This window comes from Lutra lutra, chromosome 13 (assembly GCF_902655055.1).
Source record: "Lutra lutra chromosome 13, mLutLut1.2, whole genome shotgun sequence".
NCBI classification, from domain to species: Eukaryota; Metazoa; Chordata; class Mammalia; order Carnivora; family Mustelidae; genus Lutra; species Lutra lutra.
In genome coordinates, this window is record NC_062290.1 from 85,439,518 (window position 1) to 85,464,977 (window position 25,460).

General features: G+C 37.7%; 1 protein-coding gene and 1 long non-coding RNA gene across 3 annotated transcripts in view; one reads left to right on the top strand and one right to left on the bottom strand.

Annotated features, from left to right (window-relative positions):
• The window catches only part of LOC125082864 (uncharacterized), a 43,494-nt gene extending 20,751 nt beyond the window's left edge, over positions 1-22,743 (top strand). Inside the window, exons 2-3 of the long non-coding RNA XR_007122128.1 lie at positions 14,062-14,162; positions 22,519-22,743. This is a non-coding gene — a long non-coding RNA (uncharacterized LOC125082864). The remainder of the gene's footprint in view (positions 1-14,061; positions 14,163-22,518) is intronic.
• The window catches only part of NR6A1 (nuclear receptor subfamily 6 group A member 1), a 231,390-nt gene that overhangs the window by 138,565 nt on the left and 67,365 nt on the right, over positions 1-25,460 (bottom strand). The gene's annotated exons all lie outside the window — the stretch shown is intronic.

Consider the following 25,460-nt stretch of genomic DNA (forward strand, 5'->3'; position numbering starts at 1 on the left):
CTGAACGAAATACTAAAACGCATCAACAACAAATAAAATGGGTGAATTGTAATTTATCTGTTTAAGAGTCTACGCCTCCCAAGGCTATGGGTCTCTTGAAAAAAGATCTTATTCATCACCAGTCTCTAGTACATAGCCTGGTACACATGGAAGGTGTTCAATAAATGGTGACTGGATATAGTCAGTGAGCACCTCCCTCCTTGGGCAAGGTACTATGTTAGGTGCCAGAGAGCCCATAATGGTTCACTTATATTGATGCCAAATGTTTTAGACTATTTAAAAATTAAACAAGGCCAGATTTGGTTAAGAAGCTGCAGCTGCAGTTGCACCTGCTCTCATCCCAGACTTATTCCCACAGCAAGGCTAGACTCTTCTGCATGCTGTTGGAGCAAATCAAATATTTCTCTCAAATGATGGAGAGTCACTTCGCATGCAGCTCTGATATGGTGTTCTTTCTGCTCGGCAAAGGACGCAAACTCCACAATCTCTGGTCATAAAAATATGATGGTTAGCAAAAGCAGGTGCTGAGTAAGCTTGGTACACTTACAAATGAAGTCTTGCCATCTAGAATTCTGAATTGAGGATGCCAGACTGAAGAACATCTGGATCTGCTCCTCTGGCTTTGAGATTTCTCTAAGAGAGGCCAGGAAAAAGTATACGGTTGCCAGTATGTGTATGGGTAATTGCAAAGTCAAATACTTTACCTTGGATAAGAGTCCATGATTTGGCAAATGGATGGAATGTAGCACATGGGTCTTCCTGAATAGAGAACCAGGCAAGAGAAGGGTTTTCTTGCAAAACAGAAACTAGGCAAGGTGTGAATTGCCCCTCTGTGTCACATTTTGGAAGAATCTACCCAGGAGAATACGTGGGAGTTAGTCGGGGAGGAAAGCTCAGGAGTGCATGAGAGGCAAAAGAGCACCATTACATCAGAAAGCACTGAGTTTATCAAACAATAACTCCTTATTTCCCTACCCCCGAAGAGATAACTGTATGTGATTATAACTCGGTACACACCAAAAAAAATATTGAGCTGCGGACTCTGGCAGACAGACGGTGTTGATCCTGAACAGTGTGAGTTTTGGCAGCTGCATTATGTACTCTTTCAAATTCTTACATCATTACTCTCGTAAGGGCCCTGTACCAACTTGGCATGGGTTCTAATGTGGTTTGGAGAGAGAATTTCTTGCCTTTTTAAAAAAGATGACCTACAAATAGCCTTTTTTCATACAGTAAGAAAATGAAAATATTTCTCTTTACTCCAGATTTTGTTTTAAAGGACAATGCCATGTTGCTAAGTTATAAGAAAGTGTCAGAAATAATTCTGAAATTTTAAAGACCATTCAATATAAGCTCTAGAAAGACTTCTAAACAGTACATGAATGTCTCTTAAGATAGTGATGATCTATTTGTGGCAATAAAGAGTCAGTTACAAAAAATGATAATTACCTTCCGATTTATACTGACATTGGCAGCTTAAGTACCATTTAGAGACCAAGTATGGGGCCTCCTTATTTCATCCATGAAAACTCAGATTCTCTGGGTCCTCAAATGCAAAATGAAAGAGTAACATCTCCTTACAAGACAGTTCTCACAATATCAAGTACATGGAAAATCTTCACTAAGTATTAGGCTTAGGAAAGACAAAACCTTTAAAACTGGTGTGTAGGGGCGCCTGGGTGGCTCAGTGGGTTAAGCCGCTGCCTTCGGCTCAGGTCATGATCTCAGGGTCCTGGGATCGAGCCCCACATCGGGCTCTCTGCTCAGCAGGGAGCCTGCTTCCCCCTCTCTCTCTGCCTGCCTCTCTGCCTGCTTGTGATCTCTCTCTGTCAAATAAATAAATAAAATCTTTTTAAAAATAAATAAATAAAACTGGTGTGTAATTAGAACTGCCATATACCTAAAAGAGCTAAGTGGGCTGGCTTTTCTCCAGTCAGAGTCAAGAATGAAATAAAATTATATATAAGCTGGTTTCAATATCAAGATTGAATTTGTTCTCTTTAAACAAGTGGTATCAGTAAAACAAGACTTCATTCTCTATACTTCTCCAGTAATATCCAAGAAAAAGACAAAATTCCAAACCTGAAAAATGACAGAGGAAGGAGAAAAAAAAGAAGAAAAAAACTTAGCTCTCATAAATTGGTTTAATTTGACATGTTTAGAGTGACAGGATTTTTTTTTCATTTTTATCATAAAATATTTTAAATTTTCATGAAAACAGTAAATATGTTTTATTTGAAAACACTAAAATGAAACATCACTCACACAATCACGATCAAGATTTTGCCACATTTGCTTCAGATATGACAACTATTTTATTTTTTGAGGTAAATTTACATATGGTAAGGTAAACAAATCTTAAGTATGATAAATTTTTACATATATATACAGAACACATAACCATCAGTCAGAACAAATTAGAGAATATTTATAGCAAGATTCCCTCATGTGACCTTTCTCCCCACCTACCCCCGCCAAAGTGTCTATTATTCTGAACTCAGCATTAGTTTGTTAGGTTTTCCTTTTACCACTAATAATCAGATTAATAACCTTTACTCTTCTGTTTTCCTAGACTACAAGTGTCTGTTCTGATTATACACCCCGTTAGAAAGAAGTTTATATAAGACTTTTAATATCAGTAGTAATAGTAAAAACAGGCCAAACACCTAAAAACCATAGTAAAAAAAAAAAAGTCCACATATTTAGAATGCATGTAAGCCCACTCTCCCCAACCTTCTGAAAGGAGAAAAAGGGTGAAAATAGTACCATAGAAGAGACCAAAGGGAAAAATGGAATTCACTTTGATTTAAATAAATCTTTAAAAAAAGTACACTAGGTTTTTTTTTAAATAAGAAGATTGTAACCAGTATACACATCTAAACCATATTTAAGATAATATTCAATGAAAATGTAAACCCTAAATATGTTAATTTTTATTGCCTGTCACTGTCTAAATAAATCCGACTCCAAATACATTTTCTTTAAAGTTTACGACCACTTTAAGGCCATGCTCCCATGCCTAGAAGCTGACAGTCTTCCTAAAGGAGCCAGACTTCTACACAATCTTAGCCCCAGTAAACATATACAATTTGAAAAGTACCCTAATCAGCAGCTTTTTCATGGAGTAAAGTGCCTTCAGTAACTGTAGAATTTAGTATTTGAATCAAACAACACAACCTAATTGATCTGATATATTCAACAATATGTACCACTGTTCAATTAATATGTTCATGTGACTGGACAACATATGACTAAATTATTTTTGTACATGGAAAACAGTGAAGTGGAACAGAGTATCTGGGTATAGTGACAAATGCAATAACCACTACCTTATCAGAAGGGTTGTTGGGAGCATTAATTACGATAACACAAAGAAAGGGTGTTACTTTTCTCACCTCCTCAGCAGTTCTGAGAGAGCAGAACTCAGACCTACATGGACTAAGCTGTGATTTAACAGAAATGCCCTCTCCTCACCTCCATATCCTGGAGCAGCACAAATATTCTAATAGCCAAAACTTTCTCAAATTCATTTGTGAACCAAATATCTCTGAAAGAGTTAAGAAGTGAACCTTGGGGTAAATTCCTTTAATGAGTTTGCTTTCACATAACCTAGTTAAGACACCTTACAGAAACAAAACTTTGAGAAGGTGGTAAGAAGGCCCCAAAGGAAAGAGCTCCAGTCCTAAGAACTTCCTAGAAACAAAAGATACACTGAGGGCATATCAGGAAGCAAACTGCATGTGGCTTACCAAGAAATGATCCCCACTCTCCCTCCTCTACCCAAATCTCAAGTTTCCACTCAAGATGCTAGCTAAGCATTTATGGTTAGTCCCTTTTACAGAAGTTACTCTTCAAATAATCTTTTTATAGAGACTATACAAAAATAAAGCAATTATCATCACTGGCTGCTTCTGATCATTGTTTATTTTGAAGACAGTAATAATCACCTGCCAGTTACTGACTTTACTGTGATGGACATCTTACAGAAGATGCTTTGATCTCCAAATTGATTTACAAGCTGCAAACTGACTATCTCCTATGTTAAAAGGAGGACTGAGCTAGACTTTTACAACTTTCTTCCATATGCTTTGATCTAAAAAATAAATGGATCAATTCAACTGTCCCCCATTCTCTTATTGTAGAGCCATCTCTAAGGAATCAAAGAGGGTACAACTTAACACTAATAATATCAACAAAAATATTCACATTTTTCATTGATTTTCTAAATTGGGTGTTGAAAATAAGACATTTGACACCTCCCCAATAGATACAAAATCCAATTTCTAGAACAGATAGATTACAGGGTTATTATTCACATCTCAAAAGGAAATACTGTATTTATTTAAAATCAACATATGCAAATGACTTCATTTATACACTATTTACATAAACCATGAACAAAGCAAAGGACATGCACTTACAGTTTAATATAAACATTTATCAAGTGCCTGATATAATATATATCTAAATAAAATGGGTTTGTTTTCACTGAGTTTATATCAGAGTAGAAAAGATAAGCCTTGCACACAATTCTACAATTCTAAAATAAGGTACACCACGAGATATGCTATAGAACCAAGGAGGAAAGAAGAGTTGGGGAGAAATTTGGGAAAGTGTTAAGAAGAATCTGGGATTGGGAAAATAATTAATTCTACCCCATCCCGCCCATATTGTTTTCACCCCTCTAAGAACTTGGGCATTTACAGAAAAGTTTGGCACCAGACAGACCAAGGTTCTGTGACCTTGAGAAAATCTCTCTCCTGTTAGAGTCTCATTCCTCATCAACGAGGTGAGTATAATACCAAATACCTGGCAGGACTGTTGAGAAAATTAAATGTGAACAATTTCTATATTTATGTAAATAAATTTATATAAACTATCTGCATATATACATATCTGTATACAAATATATATATTTTATCTACTTATATATCTTGAATATATACACTTAAATTATATACATACTTACATATATGATTTATACTTATATTAAATATATATATTCATATATACATACATGTGTTTATATATATACAAATCACAATGCCTGACCCTGAAAGGATGCTCAAGAGGTGGTCATTATTACAAACATCGACTAAATGCGGAATCTTATGCCAGGCTACTTGTGCCTCCGCATCTGGACGCTGTGTGGTATGTTGTTTAACTGCTTTTATATTCCCAAGATCATAAAAGAGCAAATGCCATGTGATTTACTTCTTATACATCCATAAGGAGAAAAAAAATACATAGTAACAATATTGTACAATCAGTAACAGAGGAATCAGCAAGACTTGGAAAATACATGGTATATATGAGAACAGAGAAAATTGAGTTCATAAGGTATAGAAGAAAAAAGTTGGTAAGTACAATATTTAGGCAATCTGCATTGACTGATCAATCTTCACTGAGGTTCCACTATAGGCAAGCCCCTTAATACTATGCTAAATGCCAAGGGGATGCCAAAACAATACCCCAGGGGTTGTCTTTCCTCTAGCCCACTGCAGCCCTATGAGTCTTAATGCTTAAGGAATTAGAGAAGTTTCAACCATTTGCATAGAGTTTTATTTTTATTAGAGAGGGAGGAGACAGATATGGCGGGGGGGGGGGGGTGTGCAGTAAAGGAAGGGAGAGAGGGAAAGAGAGAATCTTAAGCAGGTTTCATGCCCAGCACAGAGTCCATCTCAGGGCTCAATCTCATAACCGTGAGATCATGTCCTGAGCTGAAATCAAGAGTTGGACACTTAACTGAATGAACCACCCAGGTGCCCCCAACTAAAGTTTTTTTAACATTTGGACTCCTTATCAATGGTTCTCAGAGTGTGATCTACAGACAACTTCAAAACCTTTTCAGAGAGTGTGCATGGCCAAAACTATTTTTGTACTGATTATAAGGCATGATTTGCCTTTTTTTACTATGTTGACATTTACAAGGATGGTGTAAAGCCAGTGTCGGGTTAAATTGCTAGCTTTAGTACTAATCAAAGCAATGCCACCAAAACATATTGGCAGTCATTGTATTTACCACCACCACACACTGCAGGGGAGAAAAAAGCCATTTTAACTTAAGAATAGCCTTGATGAATTCCATCCAATGAAATTGTTTTCTTGGAGTGGTTGCTTGATGGATTTCATTTCCATTTTCATTTTTTTTTCCATTTTTATTTTTAGCAAATGCTTAGCATTCTTTCCAGAAAATACCACCTATTCCTTTTTTTTTTTTTTAAAGATGTATGTATGTATTTATTTGAGAGAGAGAGAGAGAAAGAGAACACAAGTAGGCAGAGCAGTAGGCAGAGAGAGAGAGGGAGAAGCAGGCTCTCCGCTAAGCAGGGAGCAGGATACAGGACTTGATCCCCAGGATCATGACTGTAACCAACTGAGCTCCCCAGGTACCCCCCACCTATATACTTTTCTTAAAGATCCAATGAAAAGATCTAATTTATGATATGAACGGTAACAGTATTACTAATTACTTCAGTCTATCTAACAAGGAAAAAAGACTGTGTTCCTTATTTCAAATTGTAAGTGAATGTATGAGGACTTGGAATAATTGTTAATAATGAATTCTGGAACACTGAAAAAAATTAAAGTAAATTTTTAAAAATGCCCATGGTAAATGTAAAAAGGAGAAAAGAAAGAATGTCCTTGATGAAGCAGTAAGATTTACTGATTTTAAATCTCAATGCCTGACTATGCAACTTTTTAATATTTTGTATGACAAAATGGAAAACACAATTAAAGCACTTCTCTACACTGACTGTCTCAAGGAAATGCACTTTAAGCTATTGTTTGAGTTGTAAGGTAAACTAGCTAATTTTTTCATGGGCTATCATTTTACTTGAAAGAACAACAGAAAATTACGGTTATTCAGATTCGGATGTTTGACAGTTATTATCTTGAAAATGAACAAAGTGAGCATGTCATTTCAAGGAAAACAACTGGCAGTATTTGTTGCCAGTGATAAAATTTAAGCCTTTAAATAAAAATTGGAATTTTGGAAAATTTGTATCTGCTACTGTAAGCCTCACAGCTTCCCAGGAGAACAGTGGTAATATTAAGAAAACTGATTTATTGGATTTTATATGATGAAATATGTCCATATTTAGAAATTCTATTTAACTTGTTAAACCAGTATTTTCCAAATAACCAAAGCATGCTGTTTCAAAATCATTCATGGGTCAAAGACCCATGTAAACTGTAGAACAGACTAGGGGATTTTTAATGAAATAGAGAATGAAAAGTTCATTGATATGGTTTCAGATTCCATAGTGCAACTAACCTTTAAGAGACTACCAACTATTGGGGCACCCGGGTGGCTCAGTGGGTTAAAGCCTCTGCCTTCAGCTCAGGTCATGATCCCAGGGTCCTGGGATCGAGCCCCACATTGGGCTCTTTGCTCAGTGGGGAGCCTGCTTCCCTTCCTCTCTCTCTGCCTGCCTCTCTGCCTACTTGTGGTCTCTGTCTGTCAAATAAATAAATCTTTAAAAAAAAAGAGAGAGAGAGAGAGACTACCAACTACTGAGATCTGATACACATGAAAGAAGAAAATACACAATTATCCAAACTATTAAAATCCTTTTTCCATATATATCTGAGTATAGAGGCCAGATTTTCTTCATATTCTTCAGCCAAAACATATTGAAACAGAATGTAGATGCAGATATACACAGCTATGAAAATTCAGTTGCCTTTTTTTTTAAAGATTTTATTTATTTATTTGACAAAGAGGAACAGTGCACAAGCAAGGGGAGTGGCAGGCAGAAGGAGAATAAGAAGCAGGTTCCCAGCTAAGCAGGGAGCCCAATGCAGGGCTCGATCCCAGGACCCTGGGATCATGACCTGAGCCAAAGGTAGATGCTTAACCGACTGAGCCACACAGGCGCCCTGAAAATTCAGTTGTCTTTCACAAAGCCAGACATTAAAGAGACCTACAAAAATACAAAATAATGTCACTCTTCTCACTAAGATTTGTTTGTTTTTTTGGGGGGGGGAATCTAATTTTTATTTTTATAGTTATTCTTACTTTAAAATGTTACTTATGTTGCTATGCAGTAAGTTAATCATTTCTATTTTAAATGAATTAATAAACATTTTAAAATTTCTCAACTTTATTTTTTTTATTTTTAAAGATTTTATTCATTTATTTGACAGAGAGAGATCACAAGTAGGCAAAGAAGCAGGCGGGGGGGGGGGCCCCCGCGGGGGAGCAGGCTCCCTGCTGAGCAGAGAGCCCAATGCAGGCCTCGATCCCAGCAGCCTGGGATCATGACCTGAGCTGAAGGCAGAGGCTTATCTTAACCCACTGAGCCACCCAGGTGCCCATCAACTTTAATTTCTCATACAGTGAAAGGTGATAGGTATAACCCACATAAGCAAAAGCTCTTGGGAACCTCAATAATTTTTTTTTAAAGATTTTATTTATTTATTTGACAGAGAGAGATCACAAGTAGACAAAAGGGCAGGCGGAGAGGGAGAGAGGGAAGCAGGCTCCCTGCTGAGCAAAGAGCCCGATGCGGGACTCCATCCCAGGACCCTGAGATCATGACCCGATCCGAAGGCAGCGGCTTAACCCACTGAGCCACCCAGGCGCCCCGGGAACCTCAATAATTTTTATGAATGTCAATTTTTTGTGTGTGACAAAAGATCTCAGAGATCCTGATTTTGTTTTAGTTGGTTTAATTTTTTTATGAAAAAATCTGGAAATTGAAGTTACATACAGCATAGTCAAGACTTGCATCTGGATCTCCTGATTTCAATTTTACATTTATTCTACACCATGATTCCTATATTCACTAAGATAATGGTTTAGAAAACCCTCATTGCATTCTTCCCAGTAGGCAAGAAGTTCAACCAATAATTACAATATTAACAATAACTGAAATTTGAACGTTATGGGTCATGCATTTTTATTCTCCCAGTTTCATTTAGGTCTCACAACAACCCAGTAGTATAGGTACAGTTAATTATTTACCTCCATTTTGCAGGTGAGAAACAGGTTAAACCACTTGCCAAAAATCACATAGCTACTACATGGCAAAGCTGGGATTTGAAAAGAACACTTCTAACAAAGATGTATCAGCAAAAAAGCTTTCTCCTAACTGCCAATCAAAACACTTGTGTGGTCATCAGCAGTGGCATTTATGGAAATAAAGGACCCAAAACTCTGGCCCAGTACCATCAGATAGAGACAGAACAAAACACTAGCCTGGAGTATGGCCAAACAAATTTAGTTCTACACAGAGAATGGCAAGAAAACAAGCAAACAGGGAAATGTGATAGACATAACCAGGCTGTCTCTCTTCCTTACCCATCCAGCATCTCTACCATTACCCATTAAAAAGAAGTGACAGGAGTCAAGGGTGAAGTATTTGTCACTGACATACAGCTGGGGCAGTGAAAACTCTTGGCAGGTATTCTCGAAGCTATAACTCCTCTTCTATGCAAACAAACCCCCAAGCTGAGTCCTCCTGGCTTTATCACACTGAGCCTTGACAAGAGCCATCATTAGTGTCCAAACTCCACTTTTTCCAGGCTGATGACATGTGTCAGGCCTTAATTCCTGGTGCCATTCCTGCCTGCCAACTCAGGAAAGGCTTCTGTAATGCCTTTGGCTTTTTTGAAATACCTCAAGTCACAAGACAGCAGCTGACACCAACTCCCTCCAGAGGATGGACACTTGGCCAGGAGCCCAAGCTGAAGTGGATTTGGAGGTTCTTGATCTTTACTGAAATCATTCCTACCTTCTCACTGGCAATTAAAATAAATTCCTCCCCTGAGAGCAGCCAGAGGTTCTGCAAGCCTCTTCCATCCAGTGGTAGTCACCTTTGATTAGAGTAAAGTGTTAAAGTGTAGCAACAGCTGATAAATGTCAGAGCCTAAAGGGCCTTCACAGACTTTTGATCACTTACAGCTATTCCTCATTTCATACCATGGACAGTTTTTATGCCAACACCACTCAGCATCTCTTACTTAGTCAAATACTTCAGGTCAGGGTGCTAAACTCAAGTCAATGGTCCATTTGCACTAGTTCTGGGTGTATCCCTAAGGCTAAGATGTTTGACCCGCCAGACAGATAGATTTGAAGTACTTTTCAGATGGCCAACAGGACATTAGGAAACTTCTGCAAAAAGCATGCTTTTTCACAATGGAGAGGCAGTGTCATATAAGTAAACAGACATGCACGCACACACGCACAGGCAAGAGTTTTAATTCTGACCCACTATCTGACTTCGGGTCTTCATTTCCCTTGTAAATCCATTTCCTCAGGGTGCCTGGGTGGCCCAGGCAGTTAAGCCTCTGCCTTCAGCTCAGGTCATGATCCCAGGGTCCTGGGATCAAGCCCCGCATCAGGCTCCTTGCTTAGCAGGAACGTGCTTCTCCCTCTCCCTCTGCTGCTGCTCCCCCTGTTTGTGTGTGGGTGCTCTCTCTCTCCCTGTCAAACAAATAAATAGAATCTTAAAAAAAAAAAAAATTACCTAGGGGCACATGAGTGGCTCAGTTGGTTAAGTATCTGACTCTTGATATCAGCTCAGGTCTTGATCTTAGGATCCTGAGTTCAAGACTTGAGTGGAGCCCATACATAATGCAAAAATAATAAAAAGCATTTCCCCTAAATGTTTTAAATAATAAGTTACTTATAGGATGAATGTCTAGTTACCTATAACTTACAATGTCTTAACACAACGTTATAATCTACATGAGACAAAAATAAACTTTATAATAACAGACATCAAGTTTTTAAAGCATATAAAGTATCATATGATTACATTTAACCCAGTAAACTAAAATAGGTCAGAGCTTCCTCTGAATATGAAATACATATTCTTATGTTATTGTTAGATCGTCAGGGTTTCATCATTGTACAAAAGGAAAGATTTGAGTCCTTTGATCACTGTTTTTGCTTATTTCATTAACTGTTTACTGCAAAACACATGCCGGTTGGCTTTCAAGGACTTTTAAAATCTCTGCCAACACTTTTCACACACTGCAATAAAATCCAAGGTTCTTTCTACCTCATTCCTTAATGCCCATGAATATTAACTACCGCATGATTTTGATCCCTATTTCTTTTATGACTTTATATTCCCAACCCACTTAATGTACTTACTCATTCAGGTCAGCTGAACAACAGTCCTTAGTATAGAGTTGCTTAGAAGAATTGTTCACTGATCATAGATACCCTGTGAATTAATTTACCATGGAAAAGTGAAGTATTGCTTCCTATGGGTTTGTAAAATAATCTGAAGTAGTAATATCTTAAACACATTAAGTCACTGTAACTAGGAGATGGAAAATTCTGGTGGCCCTTAGCATATTTTGATAGATTTTGAAAAGAAATGTCCCATTTGAAAAGAAATACCGTCTTTTGGCACTACGACAATTTGCTATTTCAGGGAGTTGGCCTGCCCACTCCCTGATCTTCCCAACTCATAAAATATCTGAAATAACCTGATAAAAAGCTGCCATGTCAAAAAGTAAAATGTTCCAAGCTACAAAGTTTAAATTTCTCTTTCTACTTCTCAACTGTCTGGTTAAACCTCAGCAGGCTAAATATAAGAATGTCCAATAATTCCATATACAACTACAATCCTCCACATCCTCTTTTTCCCCCCTTCCCTCATACTCAGGTAAACACTCTGGATCTAGCAGGCTTTGTAAGCGCTGTCGTGAAACAACACATTCTCTGACCCTTACTTAAGGCCAGAATTAGTACTGGGATCAGCTCCAAACCAAATGGTTGCTGTGGAAGTGGGAGAGAAACTGTTGCAAAGTAAGTTAAATTCATTCAAATATTTGTGTAACTTCTCATCTGGCAACTTCTTCTGTATAGGTGGAGATTTACTAATTAAAGGTTGTTGATGAAGCCTAGTAACTACTTTTCCAGGGATCATCACTGTCCAGTTATCAGGGTCTGGTTTTTTTTTTTTTTTTTTTAAAGATTTTATTTATTTATTTGACAGACAGAAACCCCAAGTAGGCAGAGAGGCAGGCACAGACAGAAGGGGAGGCAGGCTCCCTGCTGAGCAAAGAGCCCGATGCTGGGCTCGATCCCAGGACCCTGGGATCATGACCTGAGCCGAAGGCAGAGGCTTTAACCCACTGGGCCACCAAGGTGCCCCACTGTCTGGTTGTACTGCACAGATTATAGCATAGGGAACAATGTGACTAGATAATGGTGACAGATTGCAACAGCAGCAACATTACACCAGTGACACGATGAGATGGTGAAATCTTGGTCTACAGTTCTGTTTGGAATGTCTGAACCTGAAGTTCAGAGGGAGGCTATGGATGCGTTCTTGAATTCTGTAACTGAAACTGCTTTCAAAATTTTGTGTTTATGTGCAGATTAGGGAGAGAATCTATAGCCTTCTAGAAAGTTTCTAATTATATTATCTAATTTTTAATCCTCACAAGCAGTATGAGGGAAGTACTACTATACTATTATTCTTATTTTAAAAGATTGAGGATTTTGAAGCTCAAGAGATAAAAACTTTTCCTAAAGTCACAAAGAAAGTGGTAGAGAATTAATTTCAAAAACGTCTTTGAAACACGCATATACATATATACATATGCAATGTAATAGTTATTTGGAAGTTACTTTAACTATAAAATAAGGGTTTTACATTAGTGTAAATGGACCAAAACCAGAATATGGGTAAAATATGCAATTTAATTTCATAATACATAAGTACATTATATTTAAATCATTTTGAAACAGAAATTCATATAAATTTTAACATGTTTTTTGTGCTGTTTTACACACTTGACATTTAGTTCTCACAATAGTTTTTTTTTTTTTTAAGATTTATTTATTTATTTGTCAGAGAGGAAGAGAGAGCACAAGCAGGAGGAGCAGCAGGCAGAGGGAGATGCAGGCTTCCTGCTGAGCAAGAAGCCCAATGTGGAACTTGATCCCAGGACCCTGGGATCATGACCTGAGCCAAAGGCAGATGCTTAACCAACTGAGCCACCCACACGTCCCTCACAATAGTTCTATGAGGTAGACACTATCATTATCTCCATTTTATAGGTAAGGAAACAGAAAAACAGAGAAGTTAAGTAATCTGCCTAAGGTCACATAGCTAGTAAGTTGCAAAGTCAAAATTCTAGCTCCAAATCTGTATTCTTTATTGTTACAATATTACTTCTCCGAACACTTACTGTATGAAAAATTTAAACTATGGCCACTCAAAGGAAAAAAAAAAAAAAAAGAGAACAAATAAGAATCCAATTTGGAGAAGTCTATCATGATAAGGTATTTCATATACTCTATTTTAGCACATATGAACCAAGAGTAATGAGAAAACAGAAATCTAGAAATTATATTAACATGCTATTTTCACAGGCACAAACTCATTTGATTTTCAAAGCTTTGCGCAAAGGGCAAGTGCTATTTGTCCCACATCTTAAAGATGAGTTAACGGATGCTGAGAGGTTAATCTCAGATGCTGAGAGGTTAATCTCATCACTCATCATTACCTGAACTTTCCCTTCTCTAGGACTTTCTATGCAGAGTTTTCCCTCTATTGGAATATCTTTCCTTCTCTGTCGAGAAAAATTCAACTATACGTTTGAGTCCCAAGTCAGATATAACCCTCAGATATATCTTTCCTGGGACTTTTGGGCAGAATTAACCCTTTTCTCTATTCTCCCTTAACATGATTTGTACCTTTCCACCAGCATAGCAGTCATTCTCCTTGTCATCTGCTGTGTCTATGTCTAGATCCCTGGACAGACTGCTCCATAATGGCAAGGATTATATGTAAGAGAAAGGATCCTAGGATTTCACTGACGAATTAGCAAAAGGATAAAGCAGAACACTAGCAGTCCGGCTAAAAGAAATATGGGTTCATGATGACATGCTGTTGTCATCTTTATAACATAAGAATCTGTCCTCATTAGTAGCATTACCCCCAAATACCCCAAATATATGCTCTCTGCATAATGCTTGGGACGTGTCTGGACAGAAGGCACCTGAGATACTGACTCCTCTTCTCTTCTATGCTATTAATTTCTCAAATATATTGCTTTATTAAGTTTATGATTCTTGTTTCTTTCAAGTATATCAAGAGGCCTCAAGAAGAGTATGAAAACAATTACATGTCCAAGTTGGAGCAATGTGGGTTTCAATATTTCGTAGTACCTTTGGAAAAGGAAAAGAGGTAAGTGAAACAGTAAAGGATGGCCTGGTAAATTTTGAAAAACTCAAAACCAATCTAAATCAAGAATGAAATAAACCAACTTATTAAATTTGTAGTTTCTACAACTCTTGTTTAATTTAACCCTTAATGTTTTTAACCTTAGACTTTATATCCTGGCGTTAAATATATAAACCCATTAGCAAACTCATTAAAAATACCAGTGTGTCCTTCTAACTTGCCTGATGATAAAAACTTAAAGGCATGAGGATGATGGTGGCCTTCCCTGCCATGAAAATTAATTATTTCCAACACAATGGGAAATACCCCTATGCCATTTTGGAAACCTACCTTTCACTCGGCTCTAGTTTTTCAAATCTATAAAAAGCATTCTTATTAGAATGCCATGAATTTAAGCAATGGTATTTTGTAAAATATCTCATGGCTTGGAGCAGCAGAAGTCAGTATTCTTTTAAAGTCTGAACATCTGACTAAACGGTTTAAGGCATTCACATCTCTTTCTACTATGAGACCAAGGGAAGACTGTTTAAACACATTAAAGAGTTTTTAAACTACTACACAGTAACAGTTGCTTGATTTTTTTTTTTTTTTTTTTTTGTCGTTTGTATACAATTCACTGTCATAACACTGAGAACTCAACAAAGCTGGCTAAATGGAGTGTTTTGACACAGGGTGAAATAATTAAATTGATGTAGATGTTCAACAGTTTACATTCAAACCAAATTCTCAGTGATTTTTTTTTTAATGTGTACCATTTGGCTCCTTTAAAAATGAATTTGATAAGAGTCAACCTTTACTATTTAAACCCAATCCCTGATTAAAGATTAACCTTAATTCAGCCAGCAGTTCTCTAAGCCTTTCTTCTGAGCACTCCTCCATCTCTCCAGTAATAAAACCCTACATTCTGAAACCCTGTATCCCTACCCATACAATTATTTCATTTTCCGGCTTTTTAATCAAGAATATTCAGGAGTCAATGAAAAATAACCAGTATGTCTATAATGTACCGATACTCTTTATGCCAAAGCAAAAAGACACCTGACATTTTAGTTGCTGTGATCTTACAGAGGAGAAATGCACGCTTTCTCTTAGGTGATAGGGGTTTTTTGTTTTTGTTTTTTCCAAATGGAAAACAACATGCAGACTACCACTGAACCTCTGTAGCAACTCAGTGATCTAGGATCTCAGCTAGAGAGATCACCAATTGTGAAGGTAAATTTTTTTCCTCTTCCTCTATGAAATATTTTGCCTACAGACCCACCTGCTATTTATACAGGCAAATAAGGAGAAAATGTTTACTAGTTTGATGTAGTTGTCACTGCAGATGCTACTTCTGATACAGAACAGTAAGTTTTGTGGTGGACAAGAAAAGAGGGGATATGCTCAGGGAGCTGAGCGTTGATAAAGTCCAGTATTCAAGTTCTGGCTAACAACAGTGACTCCTGGCTATGTAACTGTGCAAATCACTTAATCTCTCAGTTTTTTTCATGAGGTACAAGTGGGTTGTTTTGAATTTAATGAAATAAAAATATACAAATTCCAGCACATAACAGAGTCCATAATATATATTAACTTCTTTCTTACCCATGCCCTTTAATAATCAATCTATCTAAAATGAGGCACTTGACATTTTCAGAATTAAAAAAACAATACTATTCAAAGCCATTTTCTCAACCATCCATTGGAGTCTGCTTGTATAAGTAACTGCAGTCTCACAAGTCCATTAAGTTCATGAGCTCTCTGCTGTACACAAACTGATTTCATAGTCTAAATATTCTCAACCTGAAACCTGGAAAAGAACATGAGAGCCTCTATCAGCAGTGGTTTCACTGCTCATTGGCTCCCGGAACATGGGTACAGGCTGAAGAAGGGCTGCCAGGGCCAGAAACCAGCCTTCAGAGGACTCCAAGGAACATTCAACGCTGTCGGTGAGTTTGGGATTTGAAAAAACCACCGACCGTTGACTGTACCTTGGGGTCCTTACAGACTACACTACATTTCCTGAAGCAAAGGAGCAGGCTGTACCTTCACATGTCACATAAGATCACCAGAACCAGTCCTGCTGCCTGTCCCTAAAGGTGGTCCAGTGAACTTTGTAAGAGCTCCTCCATTTCTATTGCCCATTGTTCCTTGCTTTGTGTTGTTTTTGACAAACAAGTATTTCACTTCAACAAGATAAAGGAGAACTACACTATAATACCAAATGTGCTTAAAAATGTATCCTAGAAATATGTCACTCTAGTGAAAAACAGGATAGAGCAAGGAGACATTAAAAACATTTATTTCAGTTTTGAGTGAAACCCGATTATTTTACACCCATTTCTCCCACATCCCCTCAAAACTTTAAGAGCAAGAGAAGGATTTAATAAGCAAACATAGCATACAACTGTCAAATGCCTGTACAACTCTTATCTCCAACCACAGTTAATATGGTTAAGTTTTCACAGCCCTGTTAGAATATGAGATGTTTGAAATCAACTACTGCCTCACTACTTCTGGCCACACATATGCTTACTTAAACGTTTGTTAAATGTAAGTAAAATGTCAGGTCCGGAGTCAGAGATCTGGGAAAAATCTTGGTTCAACTCCCTAACTAGCTATGTGACCACAAGCAAGTATCTGAGTTTCTGTTTTCTCAAGTATAAAATGGGAGATAATAAGAACACTTAACTCATGGAGTTTTGAGATTCAATGAGGTAATATGTAAAGTGCTTTGTACCATTCCAAGCACACAGCAAACAACATATGTAAACTGCTATTATTATTTAACCTAAAACATAACCTGTGCTAATTTTTCTTGAAAAGTGCTCATATTTCTCAGTCTAAAACAGAGAGGAAGAGCCAGGACCCTCTCTACTCCTGTTTGTATCTATCAGGTACGCGGGCACCTATCTGTGTGGTCACAGAGCCACCTGCTCGCTTCTCCACGAGCTCCTTCCACTCCCTGAACCAGTCTCTCATCTTGAAGAAATCTCCCAGCTCTAGTATCTAGTGTTACCTATAATTAGGTGGGCCCTCGATCATCGGTTACTAAGAGAGATACCGGACGTAGGCCTCAAAGAAGCAGTGTGGAAAAGAAGAGCCAGGAATTCAGGAGGGCCGAGGCAACGCCACCGCACAGAAACACTGATGGCTGCACTCAACATTCATTGCTGTCGGTGGGTTTGAGTCTGAATCAACTCACTGATCAATGAATGCCAACTGCGGACCAAACCACCTAAGGGAAGCAAAACAGCAGAGTCACCCGAGCGCATCAGCTACCGTGCTGGGTGGAAGCTGCCGCTGTCTCCAATACACCAGCTAAAGCCTCTCTTGCTCTCTTTGCTTCTAATATGAAATAAGTACTCTAAATGCCTAGTTCTTTACTTTTTCTTATTTTTAAAAAATGTTCTAGGGGTGCCTGGGTGGCTCTGTGGGTGAAGCCTCTGCCTTAGGCTTAGGTCATGATCTCAAGATCCTGGGATCGAGCCCCGCATCGGGCTCTCTGCTCTGTGGGGTGCCTGCTTCCCCCTCTCTCTCTGCCTACCTCTGCCAACTTTTGATCTCTCTCTCTCTCTGTCAAATAAATAAAATCTTTAAAAAAAAAAAAAGAAAGAAAAAGAATTGTAAAAATGTCCTAGAGTTAAAGAAATGATATTTTTCAATTTTTTAATTTTTTATTAACATATAATGTATTATTAGCCCCTGGGGTACAGGTCTGTGAACCACTAGGTTTACATACTTCACAGCACTCACCATAGCACATACCCTTCCCAATGTCCATAACATAACAAGAAATGATATTTTATAGGAAGAACTGTATACCTTGACATCACACAGTATTTAAAAAACCAATGCTTTTGTAATTTTTAAAATTAAAAAAAAAAACATACTCATTATTGAAAATTTAAATATTGAAATAAAGTAAAAATTGAGTATCCCTTTCTTCATCATCTTCCATTTCCTCAATGGAAATCACCTATAAATATAATAAATAGTGGGGCACCTGGGTGGCTCAGTCGTTAAGTATCTGCCTTCAGCTCAGGTCATAATCCCAGGGTCCTGGGATAGAGTCCCACACTGGTCTCTGCTCAGCAGGAAGCCTGCTTCTCCCTCTCTCATTCCCCCTGCTTGTGCTGCCTCTCTCTCGTTCTGTCTCTTTCAAATAAATAAATAAAATCTTTAAAAATATATATAATAAATGGCAAGTTTAATAACCTGTTATAATCAATAAACTTATCTATATTATCTGATATTATTAAAATAAATATCATAAACTATACACTTATTTTATGTCCTTAGAGACCTTTATCCGTGCACATACAAATGGATACATATCTATAATTTTGTGGGGTTTTTGAGAGGTGGCTTAAGCAAAAATGAGCTCATTTTATATTTACAGCTGTATAATCTGCTTTTTCACTGGACTATACTAGACAGCTATTATAGACAGCCTTCTGCAACAATCTTGCTATATTGTACTGGTTCTTTCAAATGACTATATAGTATGCCTTAGTATGAAGGCCCTGGTTATTATTATGACCAAAACTTTGAGGCTCATTCATTCTAACCTTTGCAAACCATGTCTCTCAAATAAGAAAAGAACCTAAGTGAAATGGGAAATGAACATCCTTCATCTAAACAAAATGTAAAATGTAGTAACAATTCTCTGACTTCTATAACATAAGATGAGATGAGCCACTAAAGCTTTCATGATAATGACAGGAAAACAAACCTCCGTCACCAATAATTTAATCATACACTTAAATCTGGGATAGAGAAAAACAGACTCTCATAGCAAAAGTCAAATTAAATAAAGCAGTAGGAAAAGAGTCTTATCTAAAGTTAGCTGCCAGGATGCCTGGGTGGCTCAGTCCATTAAGACACTGCCTTTGGGGGCACCTGGGTGGCTCAGTGGGTTAAGCCTCTGCCTTCGGCTCAGTTCATGATCCCAAGGTCCTGGGATTGAGTCCTGCATCGGGCTCCTTGTCCAGCAGGGAGCCTGCTTCTCTCTCTGCCTCTGCTTGCCACTCTGCCTGCTTGTGCTTTCTCTCTGACAAATAAATAAATAAAATCTTAAAAAATAAAATAAAGTTAGCTTCCAAAACCAGGGACAGGAAGAAAGTAGAAGTGCAGGTATAGTGACACAAGAAAGAAAAAGAGAAATCAAAGTCAAGAGAAAAATGAGGAAAATGACCAGAATTCAAGAAAAATAAAGGGTTCAGGCCAGTGTTTCCCAATCTGGTTATCAGAATCATCTAGACTAGTTGCTTTGAAAAATGCAGATTCCTGAGATCTACCCTAGACCAGATGTAGGGTCCTAGAATCTGTATTCTATTATACCAAGCATTCTAGGCATTATTTTTCCACCACCAATTACTTCCAAATTTTCTGAAAACATTAGAAAAAAATGTCCAACACATTCTTTGAAAAATGTACACCTGAACAAGCATGCCACCTATTTATTTATAAGAATCAATAGTCTTTAAATATGCCAATAAAAAAATAATCCATTTCAGCCACCAAAATCCTATGCTGTTTCTCTTGGATAAAACTAAATGCTACATGGGCACCTGGGTGGCTCAGTTAGTTGAGCATCTGCCTTCAGCTTGGCTCATGATCCCTGGGTCCTGGGATTGAGCCCCCAGACTGACAGTCTTACAGAGAACAATTTCGGAGTGATAGTCACAGAAGAAAACAGAAAGGTAGTGGTGAAGAGCTTGAGCTACATAAGGGTAATAATTCAAGTTATATGATTTATCAACTATGTAAACCTAGAAAAGTTACTTACCTTTAAATCTGTTTCTTCTGTGAAAAGGAGATATAATAGTATCTGCTTCACAAAGCTACTTCTGAACTAAGAATACGCAATTATCATACGGTTTTACTCATATGTGGAACATAAGCAATAGCAGGGCCATAGGGGAAGGGAGGGAAATCTGAAGGGGGAGAAATCAGAGGAGACGAACCTTCAGGGACTATGGAACCGGGGAAACAAACTGAGGGTTTCTGAGGGCGGGGGGAGGAGGTAACAGGGTGATAGGTATTAAGGAGGGCATGTGTTGTGATGTGCACTGGGTGTTATACATAACCAATGAATCACTGGACACTATATCAAATATGAATGATGTACTATACACATAATTTAAAAACATGATAAAAAAAGAATACATGTAAATTATTTCACACAGAGCTTGACACAACAAAATACTAAAATGTGCATACTCACATATGCACAAGCAGACACTGACTGACAAGAAATTCAAACAGACTGGAAGCAAAAACGTTAACCACTGAAATCTTAAGTTGTAGAATTAAAGGTGATTTTTACGTTTATTATTTATAACTCATCTATGCCTTCCGTGTGTTTAGCAATAAGCATCAACTATTTCAACAATTAAGAAAATTATTTTTAAATGTCATTTTTTTAAAAGCAAAGATTTCTTTTAGATGAAAGATCTACCTATGTTTGGCTGAAAAGCAGACTGAAGAATCCACAGTGGGAAAGGAAGAAAAGAGGGACTATTTTTATAAAGAAACCTGTAGAAAGCAAAGCTACAAGGATAGTAGAAAGTGACAGGTTCCAGGTCCACGTGGATGTGGTCACTTTGGAAGGCAGACACATCAGCCTCAGAGCACGAAAATGATGAAGGAAATTCCAGCCTACTTCTGTCCTCTCAGGCTGTTTCTCAACAGGATCCAACTGGACCTTGTGATCCTGTATCTTGGCAAGGAGCCTGGCATGGAGTAGACGCTCAGTAAATGTCTGTCAAATGAATTTCCTTTGATTTCTGGCACAGTTATATTTATAACTCAGGAAGTGAAGTGGTCTGCTCCTTGAACCAAGCACTGGATAGCTTCAAACCATCTGTGCCACGAATTATAGTTCTAACCCAGGTATATAATTTTAATAACTACCAGATATCAGGTTTGTCCTTGATTACTATACTTGCTATAGAACTCCTGAACTTACGCTTTAGTCTAACTTCCCCTCCTTTTCTTCAGACTAAATCTACTGAAAACATATGCAATCAGTCAAAATTACATGCCCCTTCTGCTCCTCTTCCCAGTAAACAGCTGAGGCAAAACACAGAGTATAAAAGAAGTGGTTTAAAAATATGGAGTCAGAAAACTTGAATTTAAGTCTAACTCTGCCAAAGTTGTATGCTCTTGGACAAAGGAGTCACCCTGTAAACCTTCCTTCTCTGTAAAATGGGGACTAAGGATACCTCTCCTATCTCACAGGATTGTTGTGAGGCCCCAGCAAAAAAAAACAAAACAAACAAACAAACAAAAAAACAGTGAAAAGCACAGGTCGTAGCAATACAGCCTAAAGCATCCTTGTATGTGATGGTACCACTCCACTGGCTCTTCTCTTTCAGCAGACAATATACTCTCATTTCTCAAACTCTCACCTACTTCTCAACTCGCAGAATGTATTTGCAAGATATCTAGCTGTGACTGATCTATCTATAACCTGGGGCTCAAAGTAAGCATTTTTCTCTAAATAAGTATCATCTGCCTAGACAGTCCATCAGAGCCACACTCCGAACAGTTGAGTCAGTTCTCCCCAACAAAGAGAAAGTTTTCCGACACACTTTAGTGAGGCAGAGCACAAAGTAAGGCTTTGGGAGCAGGGAGGGTCTAGGCCTCCAAGTGAAAGAGTAATATGAGATATCACAAACCAATAGGACGTCACCTGACAAACTTAAAACCACTTTATCAAAAACCCCCCACAAAACAGTTTTATCCAAAAGTCTCCAAACAATCTTAGGTACTTTTTAGTTTTACAGCTTTATTTAAGCATTGTAAATGTACGATTCAATGACTTTTAGTTACTCATTTAGAGCTGTGCAACTATCACTGCAATCCAATTTTAGAACATTTTCATCACTCCAAAACTCCCCTTGAGCCCATTTACAATCTTCAATCCTACCTGTAGACCCAACCACTGATCTGTATTCTGTCTCTGTAAATTTGCCTTTTTAATTTTTTTTTTAAAGATTTTATTTATTTATTTGACAGGCAGAGATCACAAGTAGGCAGAGAGGCAGGCAGAAGTAGAGGGAAACAGGCTTCCCGCCAAGCAGAGAGCCCAATACGGGGCTCGATTCCAGGACCCTGGGATCACGACCTGAGCCGAAGGCAGAGAACTTAACCCACTGAGCCACCCAGGTGCCCCTAAATTTGCCTTTTTAGAGATTTCACATAAATGGAATCATATAATATGTAGTCTTTTGAGTTTGACTTCCTTCACTTAGCATAATGTTTTTGAAATTTATTCAAGCTGTAGCATGTGTTAGTAGTTCATTATATTTTACTGTTGTTGAATAGCATTCCATTATATGGATATTTCACATTTTGTTTATCCCTTTACCAGCTGATGGACATTTGGATTGCTTCCAGATTTGGGCCATTATAAATAATGCTGCTATAAACACTCATATACAAGTCTTTGTGTAGACATACATTTACATTTCTCCTGGGTAGATACCTTGGAGTGAAACTGTTGCATCATATGGTAAGTTTCTATTTAACTTTTTTGTTTTGTTTTGTTTTTAAGAAAAGGATTCGGGGAGGGGCAAAGTGAGAGGAAGACAGAAACTTAAGCAGGCTCCACACCAAGTGTGGAGCCCAATGTAGGGCTCAATCTCAGCCTGAAATCATGACCTGAGCCAAAATCAAGAGTAGGATACTTAAGAAACTGGGCCACCCAGGCACCCCATGTGCAACTTTTTATTACATTTCCAAATTGACTTCTAAAGTGACTATACCATTTTACATTCTTATGGCAACACACAAGGTTTCCAGTTGCCATACATCCTTACCTATACATTTTTATAGTCTTTTTGACTACAGCCACTTCGGAGGCTGTACAGTAGAAATTCACTGTGATTTTAATTTGCATTTCCCTAATAACTTGGGATGCTGGACACCATTTTATGTGACAAAATGTCTGTCCCAAGTCTTTTGTCTCATGTTTTTTCATTTATTTTAATTGTGATAAAATATACATAACAACAAAGTCTACCATTTTAAACATTTTTTTAGTGTGCAATTTAGTGGCATTAAATTCAGAAGACTGTGCAATCACCATCACTATCCATTTCCAGAATATTTTCAGAATTTTATATTTTTATTTTTATTATTTTTTTAAGATTTTATTTATTGAGAGAGAGAGAGGGAGAGAGAAAACAAGGAGGGGAGCAGCAGTCAGAGGGAGAGGGAGAATCAGGCTGAGGGAGAAACAGGCTGAGCAGGAGCCCGATGCAGGGCTCGATCCCAGAACCCTGGGATCATGACCTGACCGGTAGGCAGATGTTTAACCGACTGAGCCACCCAGGCGCCCCTATTTTCAGAATTTAAAAAAAGAAAAAAAAAAGCTCTCTACCCATTAAACAGTAACTATCCATTGCACACTTCCCCTAAACAACCTATTCTTCAACCATTTCCCCTATTTTACTGTCTCTATGTATTTGCCTATTCTAGTTATCACAAGTAAGTGGAATCATGACAAAAAAATTTTTTATTTAAAAAAAATTTTTTTTAACTAACTTGTCTTCTGAGTTTTAAGAGTTCTTTATATGTTTTGGATACTCCTTTATCAGATAAGCAAATCTTTCCATAGCTTGTCTTTTCATTTTTTTTAATAATGTCTTTTGAATGCAAAAGTTTTACATTTTAATGAAGCCAACTTACCAAATTTTTCTTTTTCTTTTTTTTTTTTTAAAGATTTTATTTATTTATTTGACAGAGAGGAATCACAAGCAGGCAGAGAGACAGGCAGAGAGAGAGGAGGAAGCAGGCTCCCTGCTGAGCGGAAAGCTCGATGCGGGGCTTGAACCCAGGACTTGGGATCATGACCTGAGCCGAAGGCAGCGGCTTAACCCACTGAGCCACCCAGGCGCCCCCAAATTTTTCTTTTATAGCTTGTTCCATTGGTGTCATGTCTAGGAAGTGACTGCCTAACCCAAGGTCACAAAGATACTCTTCCAGACATTTTGTAGTTTCAGACTAAGGTGTATGATCCACTTTCAATTAATTTTTGTGTCTAGTATAAATTAAGAGACTGAGTTTTGGGGTGGGTTTTTGTCTTTTTTTGTTTTTACATGTAGATACCCGATTTCCCAGCATTATCTGTTGGAAAAAATTACTCTTTCCCCCACTGAACTGTCTTGGCACCTGTGTCAAAAATCAACTATATATCTGAACTCTCAATCCAGTTCTAGTACCTGTCCTTACACCAATCTATCACCCTCTTGATTATTATAGTGGATTTTTGAAACCATGTAATAAAAGTCCTTCCAATGTTGTGCTTTTTCAAAATTGTATTGGCTCTTCTACTTTAGGTCCTTTGCATTTCCACATAAATTATAGGATTAAATTTCTTCAAAGAAGTCAGCTGGGATTTTTCTTTTTAGAGAGATTACATTGAATCCATACATCGAATTGGGGATAATTGTCATTTTAACAACATTTGGACTCCTAATCCATGAAGATAGAACGTCTCTCCATTTATTTGGGTCTTTTTAAACTTCTCTCAACAATATTTTATAGTTTTTTTTTTTTAAAGATTATTTATTTATTTATTTGTCATAGAGAGAGAAGCGAGAGTGAGCACAGGCAGACAGAGTGGCAGGCAGAGGCAGAGGGAGAAGCAGGCTCCCTGACAAGCAAGGAGCCCGATGTGGGACTCGATCCCAGGACGCTGGGATCATGACCTGAGCCGAAGGCAGCTGCTTAACCAACTGAGCCACCCAGGCGCCCCTATAGTTTTTAGTGTAAATCTTGTTAATTCTTCTGTTTAATTTATTCCTAAGTATGAAGCCAATCATGAATGGAATTCTCTTTCATTTCTGGATTGTGGCTAGTATATAAAAAAATTTTTAGTTTTTTTTTTTTTTTGTGTATTTGGTATCCTGTGACCTTGCTTAAACTCAGATCTGTTTTGGGTTTTTTTGTGAATTACTTAGGTAATTTGGATGCCTTCCCACCCCCACCCCATAGTACTAGGTAGAACACTCCAGTGAAGAAGTGGTAGGAGTAGACTTAAGAGTGGACATTCTTACTTTGTTCCCAGTCTTAGGAGAAGAGGATTCATATTTCACCAATAAATATTACATTAGTGTTAGGATTTTCATAGATGCCTTTATCAAGGTGAGACATTGCCCACTCTTCCTGGTTTGCTGCAACATTTTATCATTTACATCAAATGTTTTTTCTGTATCTACTGCGCTGATCATGTGGGGTTTTTAAAACCTTTTTTTTATTTATTTTTTTTAAAGATTTTATTTATTTATTTGACAGAGATAGATCACAAGT